Below are 12,326 nucleotides of genomic sequence, written 5' to 3' on the forward strand. Positions count from 1 at the left end.
TCATGTCTTTTGCCCATTTTTTGATTGGATTGTTTGCCTTTTTGTTGTTAAGTTGTTGAAGTTTTCTATATATTTTAAAGATTCTTTTCTTTCAACTGCCTTCTTGCCTACATGGTCTCTGCCAAGAAATCAGTGCTTAGTCTTAATTGTGCCTCTTGTAGGTGATATTTCATTTTCATGAGCTGCTCTCAGAATTCTTTCTTTGTCTTCAGTTTTGGAAAGTTTGTTTATGATATTTATTGATAACTTTCTTTTGGAGTCTACCATGTACAGGGTTCATTGAGTTTCTCGGATGGAAACATCTTGTCTTTCATGATATTAGGGAAGTTTTCTGTCAATAAATCTTCAAAAATTCTCTCTGTGCTTTTTTTGGTTGTTGTTGTTTTGGTTCTCCTCCTCTTCTGGAATTCCAGTTATGCATAAATTCTTTCTCTTGATAGTGTTCCACATAACTCTTAGGCTTTCTTCATTTTTTTTTTCCATTCTTTTTTTCTGATTTTTCCTCAGATTAGTATCAAGAGGTTTGTCTTCTATTTCACCAATTCTTTCTTCTATTGCTTCAAGTCTACTTCTATGTCCTTCCATTGTGTTATCTATTTCTGATGTTTTATTGTTAATCTTCTGAATTTCTAGTTGTTGTTTTCATATGGTTTCTAATTGTGTATTTATTTTGTCATTTTGATGTAATATATTCCTGAATTCTTCTAGAGTTTGTCTGCTTTCCTAGATCACTTTGAGGAACTTATTTATAAGTCTTTTGAAAAAATTATGGAAAGTTTCAGGAATTTGCATGTCACCCTTGCACAGGGGCCATGCTAATCTTCTCTGTATTGTTCCAGTATTAGTATATGCACTGCCAAAATAAGCACACAATACATAGTTTTACAACAAAGAAACTGCTTATATGCAACCAAACACCCATGGGATCTGGTTTCTTGGTCTGGAGGTTCAGGGTTGTGGTTTCATGGGACAATCCAGTTAATTGGGCTATATCATTTTTAGTGCTTCTGTTCTACCTCCTAGTTTGTGGCATAATGCCTAAGGTCTTAAAGAGCTTGCAAGTGACCACCCAAGGTACAACAATTGGTCTCTATTTGCTTGGAGCAAAAAAGGAAGAGAGTCAAGAATAAGAACAGGAAATGGAATGCATGTCTAATTGTCTCCATGAACAACTGCATCCTCTGTCACAAGACCAGAACTGGATGTTGCCTGGCTACCATTATTGAATATTTTGATCAAAGATTCTATAGAATAATTCTGATCAAAAAGGGGAAAAAGGCAGGACAGAATTTAAATTTCTTATGGAATTCAGACTTTCTGGAGCTATTGAGGCTTGATGAACCCCCAAAACTATTGCCCTGTGACAATCTTTAAACCTTAAACCAAAATATCTCCTCAAATCTTTTCTAAACCAAACAACAGCTTAGCTTCATTAGTAAAGAATGTCTTCCTTGAGCATTCTGCTCTTTTAAAGAACCACTTATATAGGATCAAAATGACAAGAACTCAAAAGACTGCATAGGAAACTTTGGGGGCAGTGAGTTTATGTTAATGCTGGGGAATAATTTGGAAAAGGAGGGTACTATTGGCTGGACAACTTGAGGAATGTAATCAATGTCACTGAATTATATATGTAGGAATTGCTGAATTGTTGTATGTTTTGCTGTATATATTTTCAACAATTTAAAAGAAAAAAAACCTACTTTGACACACATGGAGTTGTCAAGATTTGGAAGTGACTCAGTGGCAACTGGTTTTGCTCAGTTAGAATTCAGCATAAGATGCATACAACTCAATGCACGAAAGTGTGGAAATTGGACTTAAAGTTCCATGATAAACAGAAAGCCTGGAAGTTTTGAGGAAAGAAAGATGAAGAAGTAAAATTGGTAGGAAGTTTTGAAAGGATTTTAGAAAACTAATATAAAGTCAGGGTGCTGACTGCTAAAAATGAATAACAAACGGATAATTACACAGGAAATTTCCGTTACTTCTGCAGAACAGTGTTACTTGGTTGTAATACTCATCGGCTGAAACTATTACTAGTTTGACACCTTGGCTCATTAGTGCTCAGCTGTCAATGTCACCTATCTAGAACATTGGCAGGAATGAAGAAGTATGCAAAGGTTCCTGAGTGGTCAAATGTTCCACTATTAATGAGTAATGAAAATGATGCACTATGTGCTCCAACCTTAATGTGGAAGAGAGTTACCTGGAATAACTGTTGATAGCACAGAGACCACGTTCTGATACTCTTTTCAGCTGTGTGACCTTGGGTAAATTTCCTATCCTGTCCCTGCTTCGGTGTCTATAAAATGGAGATAATATTAATACTCACTACCGGCAGCATAAGGTTTAAATTATTTTAATATATGTGGAGGCTTAGAAGAGTGCCTAGCCCATATTAATTGCTAAATACATGTTAATTACTTATTATTATTAAATGCTGAATGGATGCTTATATCTACTGCTTTAAAAAACACAACCTTTTATTTTGAAATAATTTTAAATTTACAAAATATTTATTAAAAAATTATTAAAAATTCCCTATACTCTTCATCCTGCTTTCTCTAATGTTAACATCTCACATAACTATAGAAGAACTATTAAAACCAGGAAATTAACATTGATTCAACACTATTAACTAACCTAGAGACATTTTTCAAATTTTGCCAGTCATCCCATTAATGAATGGTCTTCTTTCTTGTCCAGGATCCCATACTGCATTGAGTTGTTGTATCTCCTTAGCTTCTTCCACTCTGGGACAGTTCCCCAGTCTTTTTTTGTCATGACCTTGACATGTTTGAAATGCATTGGCTAGTTATTTTGTAGAATATCTTTGTTTTAGTTTTCTGTTGCTGCCGTAACAAATGACCACAAACTCCATGGCTTAAAGTAACACAAATTTATTATCTTACAATTCCAGAGATCACAAGTTCAAAATTAGCTTTGCTATCATTGCTGGGTACCATCAAGTTGATTCCGACTCATAACGACCCCATGTGACAGAGTAGAACTGCCCCATAGGGTTTCCTAGGTTGTAATCTTTATGGGAACAGATTGTCAGGTCTTTCTTCCTCAGAGCCTCTGAGTGGGCCTGAACCACCAACTTTTCAGTTAGCAGCTGAGTACTTACATACCTATTGTGCAACCAGGGCTGGAGCCAGGATGGTTACATTCTTTCTGGAGACTCTAGGGGCAAGCTGCCTCTTATTGCCTTTTCCAGTTTCTAGAGGCCGTCTGCAGTCATTGGCTTATGGACCTCCATCCCTCCAACTTCAGAGATGCTCTGATCTCCTACCTCCCTCTTATAAGGACTGGTGATTATATCAGGCCCAGCGAGATAATCAGGTAAATCTTCTAATCTCAATATACTTACTTTAGTCACATCTGCAAAATCCCATTTTTCATGAAGGTAACATATTCATAGATTTTGGGGATTATGGCATGGACATCTCAGGATATTATGCTGCTCTGCTTTTTAAAAAAGAGACAAACAGGGCAGGTCTACAATCTCTTAATCCTCAGTTCTGAAATCAAAAAAGCTATAAAAATCCAAATATCCCCCCCGGTAAATTTGGTGCAAACTCACTTGGCTCAAAAACCTAACTTGAGCCAACAAAGGCTATTTATCATTTTTACTTATTTCACTTGGTGTGGGGGAGGGGGGATATTCAGATATTTTCCTGCAGAATTATTAATGTTTAATCATGAGGTGCTGTCCCCAACCCTGCTGGGGGGGGGGGGGAAGGGGTGTTATACAATGTACAGTTTTTGCACTGATTTACCTTTGAAAAATCTGGAAATTTCTAAAACACATACTGTCCGAAGGGTTTTATATATGAGATTATTAACCTATATACTGAAACACAATTTAAATAAAGATTCTCTTGTTGAATAAAAACTACAAGCTGCATTATGACACCCCCTCCCCATTATTGAGAATGTTGACTTGTCCACTTGAAAAATATAAAACAACAAAAAGAATACATACACAATGTTCAAATTGTAAGAACTAAGTGAATTGTGAATTGTTAAAACAACTTTTGTGACAGGTATCATTTTGACATCGAGGAAGTGATTTACCACCTCAAGGAAATGTACCAAAGTCTAAAAGCTATCATATATCTGTCATACTTTTTTCCAAGTAAAACCACCAAGTCACTAAAATATCCCTGAAAACTTTCTCAGTTTCAGAAAATATATCCAGAGATATATCATATACATCACTATTTCAAGTAACTCAATGGTTTCATTTGAAAAATGAAATTATAACATATAGTGTATCTTTCAGATATGTCATAATCCTGCTTTGTAAATTTTTAATGATACTGTATTTTTATACAAATAATGTATGCCTTCTATGTGTGTTTGTTTGCCAAGTGTGCCCTCAACCCATAAGTGCACTGTCTTAGCCATTTAGTGCTGCTGTAACAGAAACGCCGTAAGTGGATGGCTTTACAAATTTATTCTCTCACTGTCTAGTAGGCTAGAAGCCCAAATTCAGTGCACAAGCTAGAGGGGAAGGCTTTTTCTCTCTGTCGACTCTGGTGCAAGGTCTTTGTCATCAATCTTCCCCCGGTCTAGGAGCTTCTCAGGCACAGGGACCCCAGGTCTGAAGGAAGCGTTCTGCTTTCAGCCCTGCATTCTTGGTGGTGTAAGACCCCCATGTCTCTCTGCTCACTTATCTCTTTTATATTTCAAAATAAATTGGCTTAAGACAGAACTTAATCTTATAGATTGAGTCCTGCCTAATTAACTGCTGCTAGTTCCATCTCATTAACATCATAGAGAGAGAATATACAATACATACAAAAATCTCATCAGATGACAAAATGGTGGAAAATCACACAATGCTGAGAATCATGGCCTAGCCAAGTTGACAGATACTTCTGGGGGACACAATTCAATCCATGACATGCGCTTTGCTATTTTTTTTTTTATAACAATTCAAGTTACTTGCTTAAAAATACAGTAATGTTTTAATTGAATTTTTTATTTCAATCCATCTGATTGAACTCAGCAAATGTTGATCAAAATAAAAAAATTAAAATTAAACAATTTAACACTCATTCTAAGTTCATTTTTTAAATTTTCAAAGTTGTTAATACTTTCAATTTTATGAATCATAAAATACAACTTTGAAGAAGATTAACGGCAATTTTATAGAAAACATTAAAAATAAAGCATATTAAAACAACTCATTTTTGAGAAAATACCAATACCGTTATATTTTACATTTCCTGCCTCAGAATGAGAATCAGACATATTTCTCTAAGAAGCCCTGGTTTCTTTCAATAGAAATGGTATTGCAGGACCACATAGTTCCTATATTGGTCATTGTTTCTAGATTTTCAAGTGGAACTACAAAGTATCTATCAATTTATACACACACACACACATATATATACATACACACAAACAGCCCTGGTGGTGTAACGGTTAAGAGCTTGACTGCAACTGAAAAGTTGGCAGTTTGAACCCACCCACAGGCTTTGCAGGAGAAAGACCTGGCAGTATGATTCCATAAGGATTACAGCCTAAGAAATCCTATGGGGCAGTTCTACTCTGTTGCATGGGGTCACTATGAGTCAGGATCTACTTAACAGAATACAACAACAACAACACATACACAGGGAGAATGATACATATTTAAATATATCAAGAGGAATTTTATATTTATGTAGAGAGAGATATCTATTTCTCTAAAGACAGAATCCCTTAGGAATTTATACTAAAATTTTTAATTCAAATTCAGGATTACAGCTTCTCTTAACTTCTTGTACATTACATCTCACATGCTGAGAATCCCAGTTTGCAAGAGCATGAGGAATGATAGATTTATCCCATAAGGACTCATTTGTTTTATTCTACATTACAATCATCAGTAGTCTTAGAAGAAAAATACTAATGATACCACAACCAATTGTGATTACTGAAAAGAGTTCAATCTTTTTTTTTTGTCCAATAACTCTTCACTCATCTGCCATTATGTAAGCATTGTATTATGTCTGTATTGTTAGAACGTGCAGTCTTAGTTTTATAAGATTATACATACATATAAATCTTATATGTATGACTGCAATGACTAGACAGACATTGACAAGATTTTTATGTGTATATAAATAGTTATACACATAAAAATCTTGTCAATGTCTGTCTAGTCATTGCGGTTGACAAAGCTGCCTCAACCTCCGCACAGATGCCAACAACAGACAGATTTGATGGCTATTTGTCCTGCTCCTTTTGTATCTTAGAGCTTGAGGTGATAGCTTGTCACCTAGCCATTGTGAACACTGTCCGCAAGTTCTCGTTTTGTTATCTAGTTGCTTTCTTCCTTTCTATATGGGGATTCAGGAAGATCCCAAAGCTATACTACCACCATAGTCACTGTCTTCCCAATATTCTGTTCCAAGTGTTTCAATGTATTATTCTAGTTCATCTTCACAACGAACCTAGTAATCGTTTTTAATGCTGCCATTTTAAAAATATGAAAACATAGTCCTCAAAGATGATGAGTACTTGTATAAGATCAAATAGTCAATTGATGATGGAAAACAATTTGAGCTCACGTCTCTCTGACTTTATAGTCCATACTCTTAGCTCCTATGCTACAGTTCAATAATTTCATAAATATTTTCATAATATGATTATCAGAGAGACTAGGGTCTCGTGATTTCTAAATCATATAAGCTTTTCAAAGGAATATTTCAATGCACTATTCAGGTTGTAATAATTTTACCTGATAAGAAATAACTCTGTACATATAATTAAACATGCATACTAATTCCTTGCAGAATTTTAAAATAATCACCAAGGAAATTTCCACTGGATTATTTTTTAAAAACTCTTTCATGAATGCTGTATGCAACTGCTAAATGGACTGCTTTCAACAAGCCTTTACTAAATACTAACAATAGGCAGTATCATTTGCGGACAGAGCAAAAGACAAATGGTTGGAATGCCTAGGTTTCATTCCTGATTCTGTCATCAGCATACTGTGTGGCCTCCCGAAAGCCCATTTAGTCATATGATTATAGGCTCCTTCAACACTGACATTAATTCACTCCTGCAAAGTTAGTCCCTGGTATCTAATGTCCCTCAACATCATCTTGAGACAATAGTTGAAGCAAATACGATAAGAGGCGTATAATGGATTATGTATCGATGACATAAAGGGGGCAGGCACAATAAGGAATGGAAAATAAATTCTAAGCGAGTATGACAATGAAGGGATTGTTTCATTCCTTTCAAGAAAGGCAAAAGATGCATTTTTATTTTCATAGTCAAGAGTTTCAACAATAAATGAAACTTCCTGATTGTTTTAGTCAGAATCCAGGACACATTTTTATACATGAGCAACTTCCATGGAAAACACTCTTTTCAAGTTCAAAGTCACGGCTTTGCAACAAGAGTACAAAAGAAAACCCCAGGTTACTGGAAGGAACCAGTTTTAGGCAAATACATGTTGGGATATATTTTGCTCACTAAGAGGTGAGTATCAAATTAAGTGTTGGAGGCTAAGGGTAAAACTGCAGAGCAGTGACCGTGAACAGTGGGGATTTTCTTCCAGCTTTTTGGCTTCGAAGTCTTATATTTTCTTAGAACTGTTCTGCATATGTATAATGCGAATTAGGAAATCCATGCTCTGAAATCTTCTTCTTACTTTCAGAAATGTACTCCTTAAACTGTCTTCAGAAATAAATTTAGAATTATTATGTAATTTTTTATTACTAATATCTATCTATATACCAAAAGGAGACAAATTAATCCCTTTGACCTGAGTTCTTTCAAAGTGACCTAAAACCTTTATCACTGGGGTTCTTTCTATGTATACACAGGGAGGAAGCATGGGAAGAGGAGAAAGCCAAGAGGTGCAATGCTTTAGACAAAGGGTCCAGGAATCATTTGAACAATGCCCTGCAACTCAGTCTATCTGGTTAACTAGCCATCCTTGACTGTCTCTTTTCTTCATTGAGAGATGGAATTCCAGAGTGAATTCCATCTGATTGAATGGAAGTTCCAAAGAGTTTTTTATAAAATATGTGAGAGGAAAAAACAGTAATAGAATCATTTCACTTCATGAACAGGGCAAACCATGTTAATTCATTATAATTGGAGGCTAATTATGTGTGGATGACACAGAATAGCAGTAATTATTTTAGATCCAAATCACAGTGTCTTCAAGCTATGAGACAGTCAGGCAGAACATAACTTATACTAAGACTTCTAAATGGCTCATTCAGACAGGTCTGAGCTCCTCTTACACCACTTTTCAGAATCTAAACATTTAGAAGCTCTTAGGCTGAGGCTGAAGCATGGTGGGGACAGGGTGCGGGAAAAAGGCTCCCGACAAAAATAAATAAATCTATCCCATCCTTCTACAATCTATGATTTCTTCTGTTCATGTATTCCTTAATCTCATTTTGAAAATACTTGCATTTATATGAACATATTTTGCATAGACCTTAATACATAAACTTCATGCATTGTTGAAGTTTAACATTTTCTGGGTAGTGGTACAAAGGCATGAATCTCAACTTTAGCAATGTAATGTCATTAAACCCAGAACCAGCAAGTCGCATGGAAAAGAACAAGCAGAACCTGAGAGCATGGGACATAGGAGTGTAAATTTTGATACAAACTGGAACTTCGGTGGAATTTTGAACATTCAATCTGCTTTGAAAGCAGTTAGAAATGTATTATGAAGTTCCCAGAAGCTGAATGTTCAACAGAATGATAAAAGATGATAGAAGGTAGGAGAGGAAGAGCAAATCATTTTTCCTAGCATTTGTTGCTCTACTAAACTTATGATATAATATTTCCATAGGAGATAGACAACACTGTTTTTTACCTGTAAAGTAGCCTTCTTTCCATTGGGACACTAGCCCTTACCCGTGTTCCTTTGTAATTGTGGGACTGTCAATTATAAAATCTCATTGCACACAGGGTCAAGCATCTGGCTCAAACCTCAGCAACTCTGTGGTATCCCATCTTCCTCTGCACAGTGACTGGTCCAAGGGCTGGGCACATGGCTTAAGTAGGCAGAGCCCTTTCACAAATTTGATAGATATTGGGAGAGACAGGCCTTTCTTGCTTTTGGATTGCAAGCTATAAAAAACAAGTCTGGGCCTATAAAGATCTAGCCTAGGTCTTCCAGCCGAGACCTTCTTCCATGTGAGAGGATCTGGACCATCTCATAGATGGTCCAGAGCCTATAGATGTTGGAAGAGCTGTGATAACATCCTTTGAGCCTCTGAATCCAGACCTTCCTGAAGCCTGTTTAACCCCTGAACTTTCTCTCCTACCTAGTTTTATTTTTAGGGCAGGTGTTATGGATTGAATTGTGTTCCCCCAAAAGAAATGTGGCTTGGAGCAACAGAGGAATAACAGTCAGGATTGGGAGGAGGATACGGAATATGTGGCTAATTGCTTCCATGAACAACTGCCTCCTTTGCCATGAGACCAGAAGAATTGCATGTGCTCAGCTCACATCTCTGAGCATTTTGATCAAAGTCTCCATAGAAGAATCCTGATCAAAAGGGGAGATATTTTAAATTCTCATGGGCTCCAGACATTCTGGAGCCATGGAGGCTGAATGAACCCCTGAAAATATTGCCCTGAGATAATCTTTAAGCCTTAAACCAAAAATATCCCCTGAAGTCTTCTTAAAACTAAACAGTAGTTTAGCCTAACTAACAACAAATATCTGCCTTGAGCATTGTGCCTTTTCAAGGTGTGTCTATATGGGATCAAACTGACAACAACCTTGAAACATTAGATGGGAAACTTAGGTGGCAGTGAGTATATATGTTAATGGAGGAGAAACAACTCAGAAAAGGAGGGTGAGAATGGTTGCACAACTCAAAGAATGTAATCAATGCCACTGAATTATACATGTTGAAACAGTTGAATTGGTGTGTTTTGCTGTGTATATTCTCAACAACAACAACAAAATATATTACAAAAAAAAAAGAAATGTGTCCTCTGGAAAGAGGGGTTTTCAATTGTTATGTTAATGAGGTCCTACTAGCATTATAGGATGGGTCCTAAACCTAATTTCTTTTGAGTGGTGTCTTATAAAAGTAGCAGGATAGACATAGGACACACAGAGGGAAAAGACCATGTGAAGATCAACCTACAAGCCAAGGAACACCAAAGAACCAAGGAATGCCTCGGGCTAGCGACAAGGAGGAAGACTTCCATAGAGTGGGTGTCCTGACTTGGACTTCCAGCCTATAAAACTGTGAGACAATGAATTCTGTTTTTTAAAGCCACCCATTTGTGGTATTTTTATTTATTTATTTATGGTAGCACTAGTCAACTAAGACATGGGGCTAACTTGAGCTGATCTTTTGGTACATAACACGGAGTTTCAGCTAAATATGACATGGAAGGGTAAAACCACATTTTTCTGACGGTGTAATTAAAAACAGAGAAGACTGTAAAGCATAATCCATTAAGATGGGCAAATTAGTTTCATACATATTTGAGATGATTTGAGTGATTATTTGCCACTTACTGAACCATTAGTGGTAAATTTGCTTAGTTAAACTACATGGACTTGAAAGTAAATCAATAATAACAACAAATATATACATTGCCAAAATATTTGTATGAATTAATTTACCTGGGGTTTAGATCAGGGTTGAAAAACTTTTTTTCTGTAACGGACCAGATAATAAATATTTTTGATAATAAGTATTTGTGGGCCATATGGTCTCCATTACAACTACTCAACTCTGCTATTGTAGCTCAAAAGCATCCATAGATAATATGTAAACTAGTAATTATGACTGTGTTCCAATAAAACTTTATTTAAAATTACAGGTGGTGAACTGGATTTAGTTCATGGGCCATAGCTTGCCAACATCTGTGTTAGAAGATTGGATCTGAAGTTTTTCAATTTACTTCATCATAAATTACTGGAATAGCTACACTATACTAGGTGACATTTTTAAATCTATAAAAGTTCCAGACCAGTACATGAAAAATTTCCTGACCTTAAGGAGTTTGCAATATGATAGGAAAATGAGGCCAGTTTATCTCTAAATAATTACTCAAACCAAATATCGACTACCTTAAAAACAAAATAAAACAGAATTATATCAAGCCCAGAGGTGAAAGTTAAATCTACCAGGAGCATTTTTCCACCAGTGGCCTAGAAGGATAGGTAGAATTATTCACCCCGGATGGCGCTTAATCCCATGTTATCCTATGTTGCTACGTGGCAGGGAGAAGGGCATAATGATTGCATTCCTTAACTCCTTCCTTGCCTTCAAATAAGGGACCCTGGTGACACAGTGGTTAAACACTCAGCTACTAAACAAAAGGTAGAAGGTCTAAACCCACCAGCCACTCCAAAGGAGAAAGATGTGGCAATCTGCTTCTGTAAAGGTTACAGTCTTGGAAGCCCTGTGGGGTAGTTCTATTCGGCCCTGTCAGGTTGTTATACATTGGAATCAACTTGATGCAATGAGTTTTGCCTTCAGAGGTGGACTCTTTGCCCTGCTCAGCTCCAGAAACCTTTGTGTTCATCTAATTTAATGGTGGAAATGTGGAATTAAAGAAGCTGGGGCTAGAATTAAAGTGGCAGTACATATCATGGCTCTTCAAAAGGAAGGGTGTGGATATATACACATAAAAAAACATTTGTTACATAATATATATTTTAAATTTCCCTGTACTTCCATTTCCTGTTCTGGACTGGAAAATTTTAATGAACATCCATATTTCTGTTGCTTTTGAGGTGGCCAATATGCAAAAACAGGCATTCAAATGGGAGGATGAAGGCCTAGGTTAAATGGATTTTAAATATACAAATGACATTGGATTTTCAGTTATAAGAGTCTTTGGAAAGCATAACTAGTTTGGCCATTTTCAAACTGTATTCTTCAGAATCTTTGGGACCAAGGCAGGACATCAGCAAGTAAAAGTAGGGTGGAGAAATAAGAAGGTGGTAATTCGGAGTGGATTCTGGGACTCCCGCCATCAGTTCAACCAGAGCTAATGGATTTTGCTTTATTTATTTTTTTTATACTAGGTCTTCTGGCAAGATAATTGAAAAGAAAGGCACTAAGTCTTAAAAAGAAATGTTTCAGCTCTATCAAGTTGAACAAGAGGTATCACTTAGGTTGAGTCAAACCTGGGACTAGATCTCACAACATTTTAACTATCCATGATTGCTCTTTCATGTGCATCTATGGTTTCTCTCTCAAGTTAGAAGGTGAGTTGCCTGAAGAGGTGTATGGAATTAAACTGAGTTTAAATGATCAGCTCTGGACTCCTCTGTAATGTTTAATACTATAATCACTTCTATGGACAAAGTG

At 36.3% G+C, this 12,326-nt stretch overlaps 1 non-coding gene across 1 annotated transcript; it reads right to left on the reverse strand.

The window, feature by feature from the left end:
• Positions 1 to 762: 762 nt before the first annotated feature.
• On the reverse strand, positions 763 to 869 carry LOC111750627 (U6 spliceosomal RNA). Its single transcript, XR_002785731.1, has one exon. It is a non-coding gene; the product is annotated as a U6 spliceosomal RNA (small nuclear RNA).
• Positions 870 to 12,326: the final 11,457 nt, after the last annotated feature.

The sequence above is a fragment of the Loxodonta africana genome, chromosome 22 (assembly GCF_030014295.1).
Source record: "Loxodonta africana isolate mLoxAfr1 chromosome 22, mLoxAfr1.hap2, whole genome shotgun sequence".
NCBI lineage: Eukaryota > Metazoa > Chordata > Mammalia > Proboscidea > Elephantidae > Loxodonta > Loxodonta africana.